The sequence below is a fragment of the Dromiciops gliroides genome, chromosome 3, assembly GCF_019393635.1.
Source record: "Dromiciops gliroides isolate mDroGli1 chromosome 3, mDroGli1.pri, whole genome shotgun sequence".
Taxonomy (NCBI): domain Eukaryota; kingdom Metazoa; phylum Chordata; class Mammalia; order Microbiotheria; family Microbiotheriidae; genus Dromiciops; species Dromiciops gliroides.
The window spans coordinates 200,609,054-200,633,223 of record NC_057863.1 but is presented as its reverse complement, the minus strand read 5'-3'; positions in this window follow the sequence as shown (position 1 = coordinate 200,633,223).

The window sequence follows — 24,170 nt, the reverse complement described above, 5'->3', positions numbered from 1 at the left end:
TGAAATGACATGTCTAGTTACATCATCAGTGTATGTCATAGGCAGGATTGGTATCAATGGTTTTTTAGACTCTGAAGCTGGCTCTCTATACACACTTCCTCTCAAATAATGTTTGATATTGAGATTTGAGTTCTTCTTTGAAGTTCACTTGCCAAAATATTTAGTAGGACAAAAAACAGGACCAAGTCTACATGACACAAACACATACACATATGCATGTATGCATATATAAATAATATACATACACACATATACGTATATGTATATGTGTGAATATATGTAGGTTTTTAGCTATGTATGTAAGTATATATATATGTATGTATGTATATGTATATGTGTATGAATAAATGAAGCAAGTGAAATGAATGTTCAATCCAATGGAACTGTGAGAAGAAAACTATTCAAACATTCTAAATTATTTCTAGTACATATGAAAACAAAGGCACCCAGAATAAATTACCTAATTATTATTAAGGAATTCCTAGAGAGGCACAAATCAGAAATTAATTGTTTATGGATTTTTTTCTGTGAACTAAAGGGAAGCTCTTTACAAATGGTGCCTGAAGAATCAAAACCATTGTAACTCCCATAAACATTATTCACTTGCATATAGCACATACCTTTTCTTTTTTGAAGTGTACTTGACAATTATATTCAAAACTTGCCTCATTTTTTATTTCTTCATCACAGGTTGACATTAAGTGAGTAGAAAAGGTGAACAGAAGCACATTACTATTCTACTATATGTTTGTTATTCATTGAATATATCAGTGTTTCACCTAAGAGTTTAAAATCAAATCACATTTTAAAATAATCAACAGACTTATTTCTACTGAATAATGTAAATAGGTTCCATTTATTTATACTGGATTTGTAATAATATTAAAAATTGCAGTAATAGAGGTGGAGCCAAGGTGATGAAGAGAAGCCAGTAAGCCACCTGAGCTCTCCCAAATTTCCCTTAAAAACAACATTAAACCAAGCCTCTAAACAGATTCTGAAAATACAGGACCTACAAAAATAAAGAAGAACACAGTCTTCCAAATGGAGATAATTTAGAAGACTTCGGGAAAGGTCAGTCTCACTTGGGCAGGGGGAGAGCACAGCGCATCTCAGTGCAGCACAGCATCGAGGGGGTCATGGCAGTCAGCAGGAAGCAATTGAGGCCCCTTGATCCAGGATTAGTGGGGTAGTGGTACTGTGAGCCAGTAGTGAGACCCACCAGTACCAGCTGAGAGGGCAGGGGCCACGCAGAGGATGAGTGCGACCAGGCCTGGCCATCCCAGCATACCAGGAGCAAGCCCAGGGTGGTGAGAAATCCATAAGTCATAGAGGCCTCATAGCAGAAAGCTAGTGACACAGCCCCTATCTCCAAGCACAAAAAGCTTGAAACAGTGACCCTGGTGCCCGAGCAGGGTGCCTCAACTTTTAAAAAAAAATAATAATCTGCAATATGAGCAAGAAACAAAAACAGAGCTCTCAGCACTGAGAGCTTCTGTGTTGACAGGAAAGAGACAATCACTAACTCAGATGAGGACAATACTCTCAAATTGCCGCCAAGTGAAGTCTTAAGAGGGAAGATGAATTGGTATCAAGAAGAAAAAGCCTTCTTGGAAAAGCTCAAAAAGGATTTTAAAAATTAATTAAGAGAGGTAGAAGAAAAAATGGGGAGAAAAATGAAAGCAACACAAGAAAATTATAAAAAAAAAAAAAGAATCAGCTGGTTGGAAAAAGAAGCACAAAGAATTAGCAGCTTGGGAAAGGAAGCATAAAGATTGACTGAAGAAAACAATTCCTTAAAAAATCAATTTGGCCAAAAGGAAAAGGAGGTACATAACCTGACTGAAGGAAACAATGCCTTAAAAAGTCAAATTGTACAGTTGGAAGCTAAGGACTCCATGAGGCACCAAGAATCAGTCAAACAAAATAAAAAGAATGAAAAAAAAATAGAAGAAGATGGGAAATACCTCATTGGAAAGATGACTGACCTGGAAAACAGATCCAGGAGAGAGAATTTGAGAATCATTGGACAGCCTGAAAGCCATGATCAGAAAAAGAGTCTAGACACCATATTCCAGGAAATTATCAAGAAGAACTGCCCTGATATTATAGAATCAGAGGATAAAATCATCATTGAAAGAATCCAATGATGACTTTCTGAAAGAAACCCCAAAAGAAAACCTCCAAGGAATATTGTAACCGAATTCCAGAATTATCAGGTGAAAGAGAGAATACTCCAAGCAGCTAGAAAGAAGCAATTTAAATATCATGGAGCCACAGTGAGGATTGCTCAGGACAAGGAAGCTTCTACATTAAAGGAACACAAGGAATGGAATATGATATTCTAAAAGGCAAAGGAGCTTGGATTGAAGGCAAGAATCTATTACCCAGCAAAACTTCTTGTTCTCTTTCAGGGGAAAAGATGGGTATTCAATGAAATAGGAGACTTTCAAAGTTTCCTGATGAAAAGACCAGAACTGAATAGAAAATTTGATCTTAACATACATGACTCAAGAGAAGTTTAAAGAGGCAAACAAGGGGGGGAGTTATTAAATAAGGTTAAACTGTTTACATTCCTACACAGGAAAATAATACCTATAATTCTTGAGAACCATATATATATATATATATATATATATATATATATAGGCAGACAGAAGGATTATACACTGAGTGTATAAATGTAAATTGTCTTTGATGTGATTATATATAAAAAATTAAGGGGTTAAAAAGTAGTTTATGGGGAGAAGAGGAAAGGGGAGGTGGAATGGGATGAATTAAATCATATGAAGAGGAACAAACAATCTCTTACAATAGAGGGAAATAGGGGAGGGGGCAACATCGTTTCAACTTTACTCTCACTAGATTTGATTCAAAGAGTGAATAACATATACATTCATTCCGATAAAGAAACTTAGAATATTCTTTAGGGAAGTAAAAAGTATAGGGGAAAAGGTGGGGCTAATAGAAGGGAGGACAGAGGCAGGGGAAAAAAGGGTAAAGAAAAGGAAGGGGGGCTGATAAAAGGGAGAGCACATTGGGGGAGGCAGGGGTAATAAGCAAAATGTTGGTGAGGAAGAATAGGATGAAAGAAAGGGGGGAACTACAAAGAGGGTAAATGGAATTGAAGGAAAGAGACAGCTAGTAATAATAACTGTGAATGTGAAAGGGATGAACTCTGCCACAAAACAGAAGAGAATAGCAGAGTGGATTAAAAAACAGAATCCTACAATATGCTATTTACAAGAAACACATCTGAAGCAGAGAGATAGACACAGAGTAAAGGTAAAAGGTTTGAGCAGAATATGTAATGTTTCATCTAAAGTAATAAAAGCAGACTTAGCAATCCTTATCTCAGACAAAGCAAAGGCAAAAATTAAAGATCTAATTAGATTTTTTTTTTAGTGAGGCAACTGGGGTTAAGTGACTTGCCCAGGGTCACACAGCTAGTAATTGTTAAGTGTCTGAGGCTAGATTTGAACTCAGGACCTCCTGAATCCAGGGCCGGTGCTCTATCCACTGCGCCATCTAGCTGCCCCTAATTAGATCTTTTAAAAAATCTAATTAGATCTAACTAAAAGAGATAAGGAAGGAAATTACATCTGCTAAAAGGTACTATAGAAAATGAAGTAATATCAATACTAAACATGTATGGGCCAAGTGCATTCTTAGAGAAGTTAAATCAGTTACAAGATTAAATAGACAGCAAAAACTACACTAGTGGGGGATCTGAAACTTCCCCTCTAAGAATTAGATAAATCTAGACTCAAATTAAATAAGAAAGAAGTTAAAGATGTGAATAGAATATGAGAAAAGTTAGATATGATAGATGTCTGGAGAAAACTGAATGGGGATAGAAAGCAATATACTTTTTTCTCAGCAGTACATAGCACAATAATGCATTGTTGTTGTAGCTGTGGACTGATCCAACCATTCTTGAGAACAGTTTGGAACTATGCCCAAAGGTCTATAAAGCTGTGCATACCCTTTGACCCAGTAATACCACTTTTGTGTCTTTTTCCCAAAGAGATCATAAAAAAGGGAAAAGGACCCATATGTACAAAAATATTTATAGCTGCTCTTTTTGTCATGACAAGGAATTGAAAATTGAGGGGCTTCCCATCAATTGGGGAATGGCTGAACAAGTTGTTGTATGTGAATGTAATGGAATACTATTGTGCTGTAAGAAATGATGAGTAGGCACATTTCAGAGAAACCTGGAAGGACTTGCATGAACTGATGATGAGTGAGTTGAGCAGAACCAGGAGAACATTGTACACAGTATCATCAACATTGTGTTTTGATCAACTGTGATGGACTGGATTCTTTTCACCAATGCAATGGTACAGGAGAGTATCAGATAGGGATGGTGATAATGGAGGGGGGCAGGGGCACTGATATAGGGACAGGATATTGGGGAAGACAGTGATCATAGGTTAGGCAGTCATAGGAAAGGAGATGGTGGGGATCAGAATGGGAAAGATAAGCAGATGAAAATAGCATGGAAATATATACATTCAGTCATAATTATAAATGTGAACATGTTTGAGTTAGTGTGATACACATAGAGTGAATGTAGAGAATTGGAGTGGGATCTATTATGCTTCAGCTGGAGCAAGGAAAGCAGGGGTAGAAATTATGACTTCAAACAGAACAGAAGCAAAAATAGATCTGGTTGGGAGATGGGGAGGGAAACTATATTTTACTGAAGGACAATGAAGTGATATCAATACTTAACATCTATAGTCCAAGGGTTGTTTTTTTTTTTGAAGGAGAAGTTGAATGAGTTGAAAAATCTCTAGGACCAGATGGATTTACGAGTGAATTTCTACCAAACTTTTAAAGAACAATGAATCCCAAAACTATATAAATTATTTGAAAAAATAAGAGCTTCAAAAAAACTTGGAAAGGCATGTATGAAATGATGTGTTGAGAAGTGAGCAGAGCCAAGAGAATACTCTACACAGAGACAGTATTGTTTGATGAAAAACTGTGAGTGACTTAACTATTATCAGCAATGCAATGATCCAAATCAATTCCAAAGTAATATTGCTGAAAGATACTATCCATCTCCTGGGAAGGAACTGGTATTGATGGAATAGATTGGGGCATGCCATTTTTCACATTTTTTCACTAAGTGACTAATAAGGTCATGTTTTCCATGATTTACATATATATATATAACTGATATCATATTATTCACAACCTTGGGGAGTGGGGAGGGGACAGGGTAAGGGAGAGACAGAGATTGGAATAGAAAAATATAAATAAAAATGTTTAATCCAGACAGGTGGGGGAGGAGTGTGCAGGGAAGGGTACAGGAGGTATATATGTATTCACACACACACACACACACACACAATGCATTTATGAGTTATTTAGGTATTGTTTATATAGTAATTATATTTAAATAAATTTGTCACATAAATGATATAAATTCATATGTATTTGGTTTTTTATAATACAGTTATTTAAGGAATTAAAATACTAAGTTATATGTATTAGAATATATCTAGATATATCTAAATTTGATAATGTAGAAAATTTGCATTATATGTGTTATATATGTGTGTCTTTGTGTCTATTACATGTATGTTTGATATATGTATAAAATATAATTATATATCACAAATAAAAGAAAAAAGAGAAAAAAGAAGATAAAAACAGAGTAGATTTAAAGACCTTTGTTTTTTAAAAGAGTGACAATTATAGATTTGCAAACTATGTTGTTTTAATAGAATTTCTTAACTTAAAGACCTAGTAATTGATATCAATTTTAAAACTGCAAAAAGGTAGAAAAAGGGAAAATTTAAAAAGAATTAAAAGGTTGGTAAAGAGGCACAAAAATACTGAAGAAAATAACACCTTAAAAAACAAAATTCACCTAATGGTAAAGGAGCACAAAAATCAAGGTTAAAAAACAAATAATATATATTTTTTAAAATGATGGCACCTTTAAGAGGCAGAAACTATTCTATTACATAGTTCATGATAGATAAATTAGGAAATGCAAGCTAAAATCTGACTTGTACCATAGCCTTCAGGAAGGTAGATTCAAAATAGTTCAAAGATAAGATATATGTGGTCCCAAGACCTAAGAATTCAAAGAAAAATTGTTTTTTGGGGAGGGAAGATAGAAAGGAAGAAAAAGGGTTAATAATAAAATTCCAACCAAATAGCCACATAGAATTCAGATAAGAAAATAGGGAAGATAGGATAAAGACATATAAAGTCATCAATTCAAATTCCAAAGGTCTATAAATGTTTTGAGATATATGAAGTATTTGTATACAAAATGAAAGTGAGTACAGCTAATTGAAGACAAATTCAAGTGTCCGTGTTATGTAAACATAGTAGAAGCACAATTAAGAAAGAGTATAAATTGAGATTTATAATGAATGGAAGGGGAAGATCAAAGAAGATATAAGACCATTACTTAGTGTGATTGAGGTTAGCAAAATCAGAAATATGAAAGATAGTAAGAAGGTAAGAAGACTAAGCTCCTCTGTTTGGGTATTTGTCTAATAAGAAGCAAACTGAATAACACCAGTATGAGGAGGATTCCAAACCAATCAACCAACAGAACCTAATTACTATTTTGATTAGTGGTATAAAATAGAAATTGGAACAAATGCAAAGGTACTTCCTTGGGTTTTTAAAAAATCAAGTATAAATAAATGTATGACATTCTAGGCCTTTACCAGGGATTAAGCCATAGTTATATTGACCATTTTATCTTCTCAGGCTGATATTGATAGCAGAAAAGAGAATGAGAGTAACTGGTAGGTGGTTGCTGAACTTTCTGAATGACATGCCATGATTCATATAGATAAAAAGGCCAGAAAGTAGCAATGGGTGTTAGAATGATTAACTGTCACTTACACAAAGGTCCCAACTATTCACCAGGCCCAGTCTTACCGCTGTTGTTTGTATAACTAGACAAATGAGTTAAATGAAGTAATGAGGTAAATGAGTTAAATGAGACAAATGGGTAAATGAGGCTATAAAGTAGTTATTGTAGGGGAAAAAACCATGAAACTCCTGGTTATTTGTGTGTATGTCATGACAACATTGTTAGAAAACACTTTTTAAGTAGTGTCATTATGTCCTTAGAATATTCTTGTAAAAAAGGAACTTACCCCTATTTTAGAGGGATTTTAGTTTCTTCCTCTGAGAGCATCCAAGGAGGAATCTGAGGCTCAAAAATAGGTTGTGACTTGTCAATGTTCAAGGAGTTAATGTTGAGATTGAGATTTGAATTCAAATCATCCTGACACTAAATCTGATTTTATAAATTTTCTAGGTTTTTTTATATGCCCAGAATAAATAGCTTCTGAGAGTAATAGTTAAAGGAAAGCTCAGACATTTAATCATTCTGAAAACCTATTTATTGTGTACATAATACATAGCAATAGAGAAGATTTCTATTACCAAATGAGCCAAAATACAATTAAAAATGATAGCCTTCTTCTCATCTGAGAGTTTGAAATTTGGGTGAATTCTTTATTTCTTAGGACTTCTTCAAATGTAGGTGGTAAGTGCAGCCAGCAATTCAGGGGAATCTCATATCCTTGAAAAGACAGTGAAAACAAATTCCATGTCAAAAAAAATCTATTCCCAGGGAATGGGGATTACAATTGTAGAGTAAGGAAATGGTCACTATTTTCTCTGGAGGTTCAGAGTAAGGGCTAGCCTGAATGATTTCTGTAAGAATTACCCTGTAAAATAACTAGGTAGACGAGAAGTTCTTAACAGGGAAAACTGGATTTGATTTGTATGTGAATTGGATATCATTGTGTGGCCTTTTTCTCATATTTTTGAGTGCATATAAGTAGAAGATTATGTATTCAGCATTAATGAAGGGATGATGAGGAAAGAAAGAAATTTTTGCAGTCTGTCTACCTTTCTAGTAATATAAATAGATATAAGTAATATAGGCAGTTCTCATCATAAACTAAACATGATTGAACATGGTGAGAAAAATGAGCATCCTGCCACACTTACCACTGAGGTAGTTTTTTGAAAGTTAGCTAAAGGGAAAACAGAATGGTAACCAAGTTTCAAATATGCCTTAATGGATCTGAGAATTGAACATTATCAAAATCAGTACAGTGACTCTAACACATCTAAGTTTATCAAATGTGCAAGCAGTGAATTGTGAGTGGTAAAATTTAAAAACAAAAACATAAACAACATTCATATGTGTTTTTTATAAACTTACATATCTTTGGGTTGTTCCCCCCAAAAAAAATTTAATTTATATAAAAGATAACATAATGACACACAATTTTGAATGTCCTAATTTTAGCTATAAATTCTGAGTGACAAAATAAATGTGCTTTAGATTTTTTTTTAAACTTCTTCTTTCCGTGTTTTCCCCTTGTGTGATTTTCTTTCCTTAATATCTTTTGCTAACACCTGGTTGAGATAATTAAAAATGGCAACATATTGACTTCACACTGCTGACATTCTCCCTTATAATTGTATTATAAGAATGCTATGTGGGGAAATACATACATATACACACAAATACATGCATACATAAATAAATACATACATATGTATGTGCATACATATGTAGTGCATACAGTATGATCTACACACATTGTACATACGTTTATATGTGTGCATAGCTGTGTATGTATATATGTGTGTATAAGTCTATGTTTGTATATATCTAAATCTATATCTATATCCATATCCATATCTATACGTGTGTGTTTGTATATTTTTTTCAAGGAAATGTACTTCAGTATTGGAAGGAAGACTTCATATTTCCTAATGCCATGTATCTGGTTAGTGAAGAATACACTGCTGGGACATAGCTTCCTATTTTGAGGTTTTCTAAACACAGTTCCATAAGTTATAATGCTATGATGCCATTATGCCCAAAGGGCATGGTGAATTGAGATTTGAGAAAATGTGGATTAAACGTAGGTCTCAACTCCTCTGGATTTTCCTTTGCCATGTTTTATATTTTTTCCCAACTTATAATTTCTTCATACCATGAAGTGTTTAAAACATAGACAAAATATTTATAGTGTTCCCAGAAATACAGAATGATTCATTTGTTTCAGGCTGTCCACAGTGGCTTCTAGAAAATAGGCATGTTTATCAACAGTAAAGAGAATTTTTATGAAAATTATCCCACACCATGTTCTTGTCCTATTGCAATAAACCTCAGCAAATCAGCTAAATCATAAAAAGAAATAAGTACTTGTACCCTGGAAACTTAACATACTATTAATCATAGATTTTCTGATTGGCAACAACACAGTGCTAGGTACATAGTTGTTGTTGTTCAATCATTTTGGCAATGACTGACTAAAAGCTATGTCAGCATATCTAAGTCATTTCACATTCATAAGCCTCAGTTTCCTTTTCTTTAAAATAGGGATAATACTTACACTATCTCACAAAAGTGATATTAAAGCATTCTATAAAATAGAAATGACTCTATAAATGCAACAAAGTTGTTTACCTTTTCTTTCCCCAATTCATTTTATAGATGAGGAAAGTGAAGCAACAGGGTTAAGTGACTTTCCTAGGGTCACACAGCTAGTAAGTGTGAGGCTAAATTTGGTCTTTCTGACTCCAGGCCCAGCATTCTTTCTACTTTACCATGTAGCTGACTGAAGTGGTATAGAGAATGTATTTAAAAATACTTGCTGATTTAAGTCCCCTTTTCTTTAAACCCTCATAGGTCCAGATATTTCCTCATATAATAATTAAGATATAATGCTTTAAATTTTTGTGATTTTATCTATATAGATATTCCCTCCCTCATGTTAGCCTCTCCATGTTAGCAACCTCTTCATGTATTGCTGGGGGGGGGGCGGAGGGGGCAGTGTCTGATGGTTAATGTGTGGCAATGGTCAGCGTGATTTAAAGAAAAAAATGTTAAATTTGGAGTTAGGATCTTGGGTTCAAATCCCATCTCTGGGACTTACCATACTGATTACCAATGTGACATTAGGCAAGGTAATTGAGTTCTCTTAGCTTTCAATTGCCTCCTTTAGATAGACAAAGTAAAATAATATGAAGGAGTAAGGTAGGAGAGCTGTCTACTAAGGTTGCATCATTTCTACTGGCCTAATTTCCCTTAAGAACATAACATATTAACTGGACCTAGTGTTTTCACTTTGTTGTTGCTATTGTTTTGGAGGGATTCTTTTCTTTTCTTTTCTTTTCCCTTATGTGGCAAGGAAATCAATCCCAAAATTAGATTGATTAAAAGCACTAAGGATTGAACTACAGGCACAGTTTCTTGTTTTGTCTACAATGAAAAGAAAAGTCAGTCAATGATGTCTGGGCCCTTCATACTCAAAGGCTATTTCACTGCTGTGCAAATAAATGTAGCCTTCTTATTCAATTTACACAATTCTGACCAAATACTATTTTCAAATAGAGAAAAGGTAACAGCCACTGACTCCCTGAACCCAAGTCCTAACCTTGCTAAACAGGTTTTCCATGCTATGGTTAAATAAAACTGATTTTGTTAACTATCAAATGGTCTATGAGATCTCATTTCATTTCACTTTTTGATATAAATTTATTTATTTGGAATTTTCCCCACATTACATGTAAAAAAAATTTTTCACATTGACTTTTTCTTTTCTTTTCTTTTTTGTGGGGCAATGAGAGTTAAATGACTTGCCCAGGGTCACACAGCTAGTGTCAAGTGTCTGAGGTCAGATTTGAACTCAGGTCTTCCTGAATCCAGGGACAGTGCTTTATCCACTGTGCCATCTAGCTGCCCCCACATTGAGTTTTTTTAAAACTTTGTGTTCCAAATTCTCTTCCTCCCTCCCTCCCCATTCCTCCCTAAGAAATCAAGCAATTCAATATAAGTTATACATGTTCAATCTTGAAAAACATCTCCACCTTAGGTTGTGCAAGAAAACAAACAAAATTTATTTAGAAAAAGGAACTAACAACAACAACAACAACAATATATATATATATATATATATATATATATATATATATATATAAACTTCAATCATGTATTCAGATACCATCAGTTCTTTCTCTTTAGATGGATTGAATTTTTCATAGGTTCTTCTGATAGCATCCTGCTCAACATTTCTTTCACAGTTACTATTGCTAACAGTATTACCCTCTATCCTATTCCCTCCCCTAGATATTTACTCTATTTTCTGTCTTCTTTCACCCTATACCTCCTCAAAAGGGTTTTGGTTTTATACTGTCCCTTCCCCCATTTGTCCTCCCTTCCTTCACCTTTTCCCCCTTATCCATTTCCCCTCCCACTTTCCCATAGGACAAGATATATTACTGTATCCAGCTGAGTGTGTATGTTATTCACTCTTTGAGCCAATTCTGATGAGAATAAGGTTCATCACTCCCCTGCTCCTTCCCCATCTTCCCCTCCACTCCATAAAATTTTTCTTGTTTCTTTTATGTGAGCTATTTTAGTCCATTCCACCACTCACTTTCCCTTTCTTCCAGTGAATTCCTCTCACCCCTTAATTTTGTGTTAATGATGTCATCATGGGGCAGCTTGGTGACATGGTGGACAAAGGACCAAACCTGGACCCAGGAGACCCCAAGCCCAAATCTGGCCCTAGACATAAACCATCCCACTCTGTCTGCCCCCCCCCAAAAAAAAGGATAATCAAAAATACATTACAGGTATCATCCCTTCATATTCAAATCACACCTGTGCCCTCTGTCTAAATATATTCCTTTCAGCTTCCCTAATACTGAGAAAGTTCTTATGAGTTAGAAGTATCATCTTCCCATGTCAGAATGTAAACAGTTTAACCTTTAAAAATCCCTCTTGAAATTTGGGTGAACTCTTTATTTCTTAGGACTTCTTCAAATCTAGGTGGTAAATTCAAGTAAGTAAGTAAACTAGAAATCAAATGTAAGGTCAGTTTGAACTTGGGTTCAAGGAGTCAGTGGCTGTTACCTTTTCTCTATTTGAAAATAATATTTGGTCAGTTTGTTTGGATTGTAGAATGCAGGAGGGAGGATAACCTAGAATAAATTTGGAAAGCTAGGTTGGGAGAGGAGAGGATTGAGGCAGAGACCAATTAGACTTCTGCAATTTTCAAAGTAAGAGATGATAAGGAAAGGGGTCTGATGTGAGAGATATGGAGATAGAAAAAGTGAATTTTGGCAAATAATTGGGTATTTTGAGTGAGGGATAGTGAAAAGTCAAGGATAATCTGGATGTTAATAACCAGAGAAACTCAAAGATTAGTGATGCTTTTCTCATTAATAGGGAAAAGTGGAAGAGTATATGGGCTTAAGGAGAAAGATAAAGAGTTGTGCTTTGGACATATTGAATTTGAGATTTCAATGGGAAATTCCTACAGTTATTTTTAGTGACTTCATGAAGTGAAATACTTCTGTGGATAGGAAAATTATATTTTATGTTATGTAGAAATGGAAAAAAATCAATCTAGGTAGAATTGTAGTTGCTTTTTTAAGTCATATAATAAAATACTATCTTGGTATTTATGTATGTAAGTGTGAATATGCCTATGATGAGTGTAAATAAAAATTAATTTTTTTTTTTGTGCGGGGCAATGGGGGTTAAGTGACTTGCCCAGGGTCACACAGCTAGTAAGTGTCAAGCATCTGAGACCGGATTTTGAACTCAGGTCCTCCTGAATCCAGGGCCAGTGCTCTATCCACTGCGCTACCTAGCTGCCCCCAATAAAAATTAATTTTAAAAATAAAATGTTTTATTAGAATTGATATTGAATACCAATAATCAAATAAATGTACTTATTCATTTTTTATATTTAAGTTAATACCAATGCATGAAATAGAATTTTTGTTATTCTCTTTCAGTCTTCATCAAGATTAATTTGTCGATTAATTCTAATTCACTTTTCTTGATATAGTTGGATCTAGGTGATAGTTTTGATTTATTATTTTGTATTTTTCAAAATATTTTCTACATTTCTTTGTATTTCTCATATTTGTTGCTCTTGTATTATAGTGTTCCATTATATTCATATGCTGCCATTTTTAACCATTCCCCTATTCTTGGACATTTAGTTTGATTCAAGGATTTTGTTTTTGATTGCATTTATGTATGATTCTGCCACAAAGATCTTCAAACAGATCACTTTTTATGGTAATTTCATGGTAGAACACCCCCAAATAGTTTATATAAAAGAAATTTTTTTAATTTTAATTGAATATCAGAAAAAATCAATATTTTACTCATTCTGAAAAAGGATAATTAAATATTTCTGAGGTACTTACAATGCCCAAAACTGTACTTTTTTCCTCACTATTCACATTGTCTATCAGTCTATAAACAATTTTTAAGCACTGACTATATGCAAGGCCTGTGTAAAACACTGAAGATACAAAAAAAAAACCAGTAAAAGACAACTGAAAAGGCAAAGAAGGGAGGGTGTGTGATGGAGAGAATAAGGAGAGGGAGGGTATCCACCTGGGTCGTGACTTTTGCTGCTGATTGGGAAATAATGAAGCGAAGTATTAGATATAAGGTCTCCAATGTTCTCCTTCCACTCTTTCCAAGGACACCAAAGAGAGGGAGTACTGAGGAGGTATTAATTCAGGGTAGATGTAGTCTTTCAGGAAGAATAGTTTCTCAAGACAAGGATGAAATTCATTAGAGGACCTAGGTTTTTACCACTTTAGTTATTGAGCTTATAGCCTCTCATTCATACAACCACTACCTAAATATCTCTCCATTACAGTCTGTCCTCCCCACAAGTGTCAAAATGATTTTCTTTAAGTACAGACCTGACCATACAATTACCTATTCAATGTGACTATACTATACTCTGACTATTTGCTCTAGAATATAGTATTACTCTGTTTTTTTTAAATGCCTCACAACTTGGCCCCAACCTACTTTTGGAGACGCTTTTGACTATAAGATATTCCTTAATAATAAGAAATATCTAATTTTCTTCTTGGTATTCTCAGTACCTAGGATAGTATCTAGGACAGAGTAGGCATTTAAGGTTGATTAATTAATTGATGATTTTCAACATGAAACTTAGAACTTTCATTGATAATGACATAATTTATTTCTCTGTCCGAAGAAATATCTTACCATGACTAGCATTTTACTTATGAAGTTGTTTGCATTTGGCTGGCTAGTCCTTCAATAGTAGACTTCAGAATATGCTACTCTGAATCTTTCTAGCTTGGTAGAAACCTGAGAACCCTACACTATCTCCATAGCACAATGAAGAATCATCATCATAGAAATTCATGATCTCTGATTATTCAAAATTTGGGGTTACACAAAAGACAATGGAAAGATAGGGTTCAATTTCCTAAAAACCAACTTGCTTGCACAAACTAATGTGTGTAGGGCAGCTAGGTGACATAGTAGATAAAACACTGGCCCTGTATTCAGGAGGACCTGAGTTCAAATCCAGCTTCAGACACTTGACACTTACTAGCTGTGTGACCCTGGGCAAGACACTTAATGCTCATTGCCCTGCAAAAAAAAAAAAAAAAAAGTAATGTGTGTGTATAAAATGAAATAAATGTGCAATTAAAAAGCAGGCCTCTTATTTTGTAAAAATAAAGTACAAGTACATTTAAAAAATAAAAAAACAAGCTTTAATGCTACAAATGGTACCCATAATTATTCTAGTTCAGAGCATCATGGTGTACTGTAATAGCCTTTTAATTGGTTTCCATGCATCTGGGTTGTCCTCTTTTTAATCTCTTCCCCTCACAGTTACCAAGCTGATATTCCTAAGGGACAGGGATACTATGGTTCCTAATAACTATGCCATTCCCCTGCTAAGGAAACTACAGTGGCTCTAAAATAAAATAAAATCCTTTAAAATCTAAGCTTAACTTACCTTTCACAATTTATTGAACATTACTGTATTTTATAAACCCTCTGTTCTAGCCAAACAGATCTCCTTGCTGGTCTATAGCATGACATTCCATTACTACCTCTGTGCTTTTGCATTAGTTACTCCTTATACCTAGAATGCACTAACTTCCCACTTCTGCTTTGTAGAATCCTTGGTTTTTCCCCATACTCTTTGCTCAAGTGCTGCATCCTACAGCTCCCAATTTCCATAGTTAACAACAACACCAACCTCCTGGCCAGCTGACACAGATCTAACTCCAGTCCCCACCAGAGAAAGAGACTTCCATAGCTTCTGAATCAGTTACAGATTTGGCTAACTCAATTTACAGTCTGGTGAAATGTTTGAATAGTTGGCCAGGGGAAGATTATAAGGGTCTCTGCTGGCACTGAAGTGGAACTCTGATGTTTTTCCTGGTTTGTATACAGGACATAGTCTTGGGTTGTGGTCCCAGGTCAGGAAGGGTTTCAGGAAATTAAAGTGAACCAAATTTATTTCTGTGTTAAGGGGCAAGTAACCTGTGGTTACTTACAGACAAGAACACAGGCCAGGTGAGCTGATAATGTGCCTCTCCTTAAATGTTACCACGTGGGACCACCTGAAGCTTGGAAAACTGCATCCTGGAGACAGTGCCCCACTTTATGAAGGAATCAAACAAAAAAAGAGAGAAGGAATCATACAATCTTGGACCCCATGAATCTCAGGACAGTGCATACAGGAAGCAGTGCCCCAATTTAAGAGGAGTAAGAGGAGTCAAAAATCAAGAAATAGGCTGGAAAGAAGAGCAGGAAGAAAAAATGTGCAGATCATAGAAAGTTTCTTTGGTGACAAGGAAGATAGGGTACACTCTCAGAAGAGAATAGCAATGTCAGGGCTCCTACATCCAAAACTTGCAAGTAAAATATGAATTGTTCTCAGGCCATAGAAACACTCAAAAATGACTGAAGATAAAGTAAGAGAGGTAGAGGAAAAAATGGAAAGAGAAATATGAGTGATGCAGGAAAGTCATGAAAAAAGTAAACAGCTAGAGAAGCCAAATGGAAAAGCTCTCTGAAGAAAACAATTACCTAATAATTAGGAATGAACAAATGGAAGCTAGTGACTTTATGAGAAATCAAGACACACTAAAGCAAATCCAAATTAATAAAAAATAGAAGGCAATGTGAAATATCTCCTTGGAAAAACAGTTGCCCTATAAAATAGATCCAGGAGAGAAAATTTGAAAATTATTGGATTATCTGAACACTATGATCATAAAAAAGAACTTAGACATAATCTTCCAAAAGATTATCAGGGAAAATTGCCCTGATAATCTAGAAACTGAAGGTAAGATAGAAATTGAAAGAATCCACCAATAACCTCCTTAAAGAGATCCCAAAATGAAAACTTCCAATAATATTATAACCAAATTCCAAAGCTGCCAGATCAAGGAGAAAATATTGCAAGCAGCCAGGAAAAAAAAAAAAAAAAACAATTCAAATACGTGGAGCCACAGTCAGGATAGCACAAGAACTATCAGCTTCTACATTAAAGGACCAGAGGGCATGGAATATAATATTTAAGAGGGCAAAGGAATTAGGATTACAACAAATAATCAACTAACCAGCAAAACTGAGTATAATCTTTCAGGGGAAAAATGGGACTTCAATGAAAAAGTTGATTTTCAGGTACTCCTGATGAAAAGACCTAAACTGAATAGAAAATTTGACTTGCAAATACATGACCCTAGAGAAGCGTAAAAAGGTAAAAAGGAAAAAGAAACCATGAGGGATTTTAAAAGGTTAAACTCTTTACATTCTTTCATGGGGAGATGATATGTCTCACTTATAAGAACTTTCTCAACATTAGGGCAAATGACAGGAATAAATTTAGACAGAAGGCACAGGTATGAATTGAGTATGAAGGTAATCTATCTGTAAAGCATTTATTTTTTTGTTTATCTTTTTTGTGGGGGTAGTCAGATTTGGGTGGCATGCCTGAGCTTTAGGAGTTGGTGAGTGTCTTGTGTCTGAGGCTGGATTTGGGCTCAGGTTTTCCTGGGTCTGGGGTGGGTGCTTTGTCTACTGTGTCACCTAGCTGTCCCATGATGACATCTTTAGGGTAAAACTGAGGAGGAGAGGATTGCCCTGGGGAATGGAGAAGGGGAGAGGTAGAATGGGACAAAATCTCATATGAAAAAAGCAGAAGAGCAACGAGGTGGCGCAGTGGATAGAGCACTGGCCCTGGATTCAGGAGGACATGAGTTCAAATCTGACCTCTGACACTTACACTTACTAGCTGTGTGACCCTGGGCAAGTCACTTAGCCCCAATTGCCTCACCAAAAAAAAAAAAAAAAATGAGCAGGATGCTGTCAGAAAGACCTGAAAGGAACTGTATGAGCTGATGCAAAGTGAAATTTACTGCATACAAAATAACAACAATATTTTGAGATGAACTGCTGTGAATAATTTGGTGATTTTCAGCAATAAAATAGTCCAAGACAACTATGATGATCTTATGAAAAATGCATTCCATCTACACAGAGAGAACTAATGGTATCTGAATGCAGATTTAAGCATAATTTTTTTTGTTACTTCCTTTATCTGAAGGGTTTTTTTTGTCTGTTTTCTTTCACAACTGGACTATGTGGAAATATTATGCATGACTACTCATGTATAGCTTATATTGAATTGCTTGATTTCATGGTGGGAGGGAGGAAGAGAATTTGGAACACAAAGTTTTTAAAAAATTGATGTCAAAATTTGTATTTTACATGTTATTTGGGAAAATAAAATTCTAAATATTCAAAATTTCATGATATCTGAATTTTCTGATTGTTGTGATTTGAAGACAATGCTGGGGTCTCTAAGGCTTTGGAGGTGGAGAAAAAAAAATCCTGTTTGCAAGTGCTATCCTTCTGCAAAGCCTTTGAGTATGGTCCTAGTACCAAATTATGTTTACTTCCACATGGAGATGTCTATCTAAACATGACAAGGCTCATCACCAGTATTCTGACTACTTGGCATGCATACTTTGGCCACAAAAATCCCTCAAACAAAAACAATAATAAAATATCCTCAGTCCTACATAGAGCTATAAATAGTATTATTTTTTTAATTTGGGGTAAAACTTATTTTGGGCAAATTGTACAGGAGACAACCCAATCAGGAGAAGGATGGAAGTGGTGATGAGTATTGTGACAGATGACACCAATGTAGAGAATATGTTTTTGTGGTTGTGGGTATAATTATGCTGAAAAAGGGGTTGACCTGGGACTCAGTGAGAATTTGTGGGTAAAGTATGCAGGAGAACCAAGGGAATACTTAGGATTAAGGAGAAAGAAAAGTCATGGTTTCCATTTTTTATGTCTATGCCATTTGCTCTCTAATCTACATATCTAGACCTAGTATTAGAGCTCTCTTGAGCTTTAATCTCACATCATCAATTTCCTATTGTACACATTGAAGTGGATGCCACATAAGTTTCTCAAATTCAACATATCCAAAATAGAACTTATTCTCTTTTCTGCTAAAACTACTCCAAACATGCCTGTTTGTACATCCAAATTCATAGGCATATTGTCATCATTTATTCTTCACTTTCCCCCAGTCTAAATATCTGGTGTAGTATCATATTATGCCAATTCTAAATCAAAATAATCTCTTACACATGTCGTCACTTACCCAGTCACCATCCTAGTTCAGGCCTTCATCACATCTTGCTGTACTACTGCAATAGACTCCTAAAAGATTTCCCTGCCTAAAATCTTGCTCCACTACAATTCATCACTACAAAGTCACCAAAGTGATGTTTCCAAAAATACAGAGTTGATCAGGGAATCCCTCACTCACTAAATTATAACATATAATACCGGTGTTAACTCATCTTTGTTATTTAAAACTCTTCCCAACCTTATTCACTATCAGAGAGTTCACATTGTATCAGTGAATCCAGTTTTTAAAAATAGAAAAGCAAGGAATGTTATTGCTTAGTAATAATCCTTTGTCACATAGCTCTATTTACCATTGGACAAGATATAGTTCTTATTAGTTAAAAAGCAAACAAACAGGGGCAACTAGGTGGTTCAGTGGATAGTGCACCGGCCCTGGAGTCAGGAGTACCTGAGTTCAAATCCGGCATCAGACACTTAACACTTACTAGCTGTGTGACCCTGGGCCAGTCACTTAACCCCAATTGCCTCACTAAAAAAAAAAAAAAAGCAAACAAACCTATTTACATTTTTACTCCCCTCTTAGAAACATTTGTCTATTTGCAGGACTCTCTATAACATAAGCTTGGCCAAAACTTGCAAATAAATGAAAGTTGTTGTTCAGTCACTTTTCAGTCCTGTCTTACTCTTCCTGACTCCATTTACAGGTTTTCTTAGCAAAGATTTTGGAGTGGTTTGCCATTTCTTTCTCTAGCTCATTTTAGAAATGTGGAACTGAGGCATACAGATTTAATTGATTTGCTCAATCAGCTAATAAGTTTGTGATTTGCTCAATCAGCTAGATTTGAACTCAGAAAGATGAGTCTTTCTGATTCAAAGTTCACTCCTCTAACATACCATCTATCTGGCATAAATGAAACTTGCTTTTTTTTTTTTAATAGAAAGCTGCAGCAAACAACAACACACTCAATTGTTTATATGTTTACTTTTAATGTAAGGGAAATGACAGTTTATAATTTCTTGGAATAATATTTTAACAGCCTGACTAATCATTAGCTGCCTATACTTATTTTTCATTTGTCCTATTTCTAATGATGATTTGATTCTGTGGATTATACAACTAATAGCACAATTTTGTATTTCATACATATTATTTCTTAGAGATATGTACAGGACATCTTAAAGTCAAATTTAAGTGTTTTCCTTAGTCACTAGTCTAGAAAAATTCAATTTTGCTTGCAAACTATACATTGGGCACACCCATACTATTCTCCTCTTTAACTTCCAAGGCCCAGAAAAATCTTTTTCTCACAATCATTGCTTCATCTGATCAACTATGGGTTAAAACATTAGCCTGAGAAATAAAAAGTATGTCAATAGTCACTAAATAAACCCAGGTTTATACCTCCACCATATTTTTAATTCACCAAATAAGTAATAAAACCTACAACAAAATGAGGGGAGAAAAGTAATAAATATTTACATTGTAATTATTACAGAAAAAAAATAGCAGAGAAGCACTTTTCTTGTTTCATAGGTTTATTCCCCTCTATATGTGTTGTCTCACACTTTTGGTTTGTAGTCTTCATTGTGTAAGGAGACTAAAATATTAAATAACTTGCCCAAAAACTCCCAACCAATCTGTCATAAGAAAGTCTTAAATTCAGTTCCTTGTGATTTTCAGGCCAACACTCAACTAACTCCTCAATGTTGCTCTTAGCCCTAGTAATGTGACTAGAAAAATTCCTCTAGGCCCTGGGAGAATTAATCCAGGCAGCCTTCAAACAACTATCTTGAACCAACCAGGATGCCTTGAATAAATGAGAGCAAGGTAAGTGAGTGTAAACTCTGGACATGTTGATTAACGATGATGATTCCAAATTCACTTTGTAAGATTCATTTGATTTTGTTACCCCACCATCTTAAAAGGAAGCCTGGAATTTTATTGAATTCTTCAGGTTCTGCACAATTTTTATTCTTGACCTAAGGACCTCCATTTAGTGTACCTCTTTTGAGTAGGGCACAGAACAAGATGTATATAATACCAAATGACCTAAAATGGACCTTTCAGTAGTATACCTCTTAACTACTTAGGACCCTATGGCACATACCACTCTCTCTATCCATAAGCACTAGGATGAGTAGGGCTTTTGCCTGGTGCCCCGATCTCCAAAGTGGATATGAAGTACAATCAATTTTCAACTTTTGTGGTGCAAAAAGTCTCAGGCCAAAAAGAGGAAGTTCCTGTGCCTGTGAGAGTGGAAGCTACCTGCTGGTTTTGAAGAGGGGTTGTCCTTACACATGACTCCAAGCTAATTGGCCAGAATCACCCAAATCCATTGGTTCACTGGATTTGAGGGAAGTCCATGTGTAGAATGGGCTGAGGTTAGAGTTCAGATACTCTGGCAGAAACAAGACTTTCAAGGTAGGTGTGGTTTTGAGCAAGATAACTTCCTCTGAGTCAATCAGGAAAGTCAATCCAATCAATCTTAATATAATCCCCTCAAACAAGGGGGGCGTCTGGGCATTCCAAACCCCATTATTTTCCCACAACAACACATGAAATCTACAATACTGTATGGTAAATAAAATCATTAAATTTAAAATATTGTTTAACCTCAATCTTACCTTCCAATGTGCCAGATAGTGGTATGAGAGCATTGTACTGTATACTTTACTTCTTTTTATGGATATAAAAAAGTGTTGATTTGTTAACACCAAAATCAGAGTTCAAAGAGGCTACAGACATTCTGGTATGAAGTTTATTTTCTCACTAAGCTACTTTGCACTTTGCATACTTACGCCCCAAAAGACTTACACTATCCTCTGAAGATATAATTACAATGTAAAACTTGAATTATAAAGGCAAACTATGTAAATATGCAATGCATACATAGGGAGCTTTTTACTCTTCAAAGGTAGAGTGAACAGGACTAGTGAGGCACTAGTAGGATACCAGCCTCTTCACAAACTTGCATGAATTTCATCCTTCATCTTTTTCTCATCCTTCTCCCTCCTCATATTTGCCTTTTGCCTTCCCTGGCTTCCTTCAAGTCCCAAGTAAAGTCTCACTTTCTACATGAAGTCTTACCAAATCTCTCTTCATTCTAGGGCTTTCTGTCTGTTGATTATTTCTTATTTATCCAATATATGTATAGCTGCATGGGTACAGTTTCCAATGGGAAAGTAAAATGAGGTTATTAATAAAATCATGTGAATGCTTGAAGTAGTGAATGTTAAATGCACAAATATAGAGGACTGACTGTATATAATTTTTGGAAGTTTACTGTTAGTCTGTTATTGGACTATAGTTGCTAATAAAGAGAAGAAGTAAGGTCTTGTCATTACTGTTCATACAGAGTTGCCTGTTAGGAGTTGGGTACTATAAGATGTTCCCTTGAGGAAGAGAGTAGGGCACAGGAGGCATAATATGTTACATGGAAATCATGCATTTGAGTTCACACCTATTTAGGTCTATCAGATGTTAGTGCTTTTAATGAAGAGATTGTAAATTTATTGGAGGTTAAAACCACCAGTGATTTACCTCTCCAATATCCCAATAATTTAGTGGATTACTGGTTCTTGACTATTATTACTTTGCATGAGTCACTAATGGGTCCATCTGTAATAAAAGAAGTATGAATAACTGGATATTGACATCTATTAATATGGCAATGAGGGTTACCCTGAGGTCTAGGTGATTTCTCCTTCTTGGCTCATATACAAGTTATATTTCTGCCATTTACAGGACCCCTGGGAGATGGACAGCAAAGGTCTTTATCTATTCTCCCTCCTGGTCAATGTCCTTGGATCCTAGTGAGTGGCCTAGTGCCTGGAGAGAATAAGATTAAACAGTCTTTTGCAATTGTAGCCCAGAGTTACAGAAGGATATTGCTGATGCCTCGTAGCTATTCAGATGTAGGCTAAGTCCATCAGAGGCATGATATATTCTCTGCTAAATTGAATAATAAAATTAGCACCCTTAAAAGAAAGGCAGAATTTGGAGAATGGTTCTATCACTAATTTTCACTCAGGGACTGTAATAGTAGGTTGTGTTGGGCATAGGACCATAAGATCTCTTTAAGAATAAAGTAGTGTAAACAAAACAAACAAACAAAAAACCTAAATAAAACAAAAAATAAAGTAACAACTTCTATTCAGTGGTGATCCTTATACTAATTAAAGAGCACACTGAAACATCAGTAAGGCATGATCTAATTTGGATTTTGACCTTTATCCATGGCAAATGGATTATATTGATACCTGCTCATTGCCCCTCTTCCCATTTCAAAGCAAGAGGTTTGTCTTTATTATACTAAATGCATTTTCAGGATATAGTATCACAGTGCCAGTCATATCTGACCCTTCATTAACCACCATCAAAGCTCTTACAAAATACAGCTTTCTTCTTCTTGGGTTGTAATATACAATTGCTTCTGTCTAGAGTACTTCTTTCATCTCAAAAGTGATATGTAGGGGCAGCTAAGTGGCACAGTGGATAAAGCACTGGCCTTGGATTCAGGAGGACCTGAGTTCAAATCTAGCCTCAGACACTTGACACTTACTAGCTGTGTGACCTTGGGCAAGTCACTTAACCCTCATTGCTCCACCCCCCCAAAAAAGTGATATGTAATGATACCCATTGTGATCATATTTTCTGCATTTCTCACTTCCTTTTTCATCATATAAATAGCAAAGGACCAACTATAGATTGTGGGGAGTATCTGGTAATCTCCAAGAGCTTCCCATTATGTTCTTTTTTTGTTTGTTTGTTTGTTTTTTTGTTTTTTTAGTGAGGCAATTGGGGTTAAGTGACTTGCCCAGGGTCACACAGCTAGTAAGTGTTAAGTGTCTGAGGCCAAATTTGAACTCAGGTACTCCTGACTCCAGGGCCGGTGCACTATCCACTGCACCACCTAGCTGCCCCCCATTATATTCTAAGCAACCTGTCTAGTCACCTACAGCTCCTTAAGGCTTCCCTTGCCCTGCCCAGGAACCCTTCATATCCCACCTACCTTCTTCCCCACTTTTTAGACAAAAAGCTTTTTAAACTTTGAGATATCACCACCCTAGCCTTAACTCTTATAAACAAGGATAACCAACCTAAGGCCAATTCTAAATCATTAACGTATTTTTTATCCTGTCATATCCAAAAAATCCTCATTATTCTCAACCCTCTCTGCCATTGTTCATACAATGTTCTCCATCATACATTGACTTTTCCATTTGATGTATCTCACTTCATTCCATCAACCCACTGCACACATTCCTACAAGCATCCAAATCTAAAGCTACCCCATTGTTCCACTGTGCTATTTAAATGTGGGCTCTACTGGTCTACTCCATAAACTTCATTGACTCCCCATCACTTCCAGGATCAAATACAAAATCATTTGGTTGACATTCAGGGATTTTTATAACCTCTCCTCTTCCCCCACCTTTTAACCTTTTTTTCTTACATTTTACACCCCAATACTCTTTTATCCACTGACACTGTCCTCTTTGCTATTACCTGAACAAGACATTACAGATTTTGACTCAATGAATTTCCTCTGGAAATCCCCATGCCTTTTGAGGAGGAATAGGGTAAAAGAAGATAGAAAATAGAGTAAATATAATAGGAAGGGAATAATTGGAAGAGAAATAGTTATGATGATTGATTATAATGGCA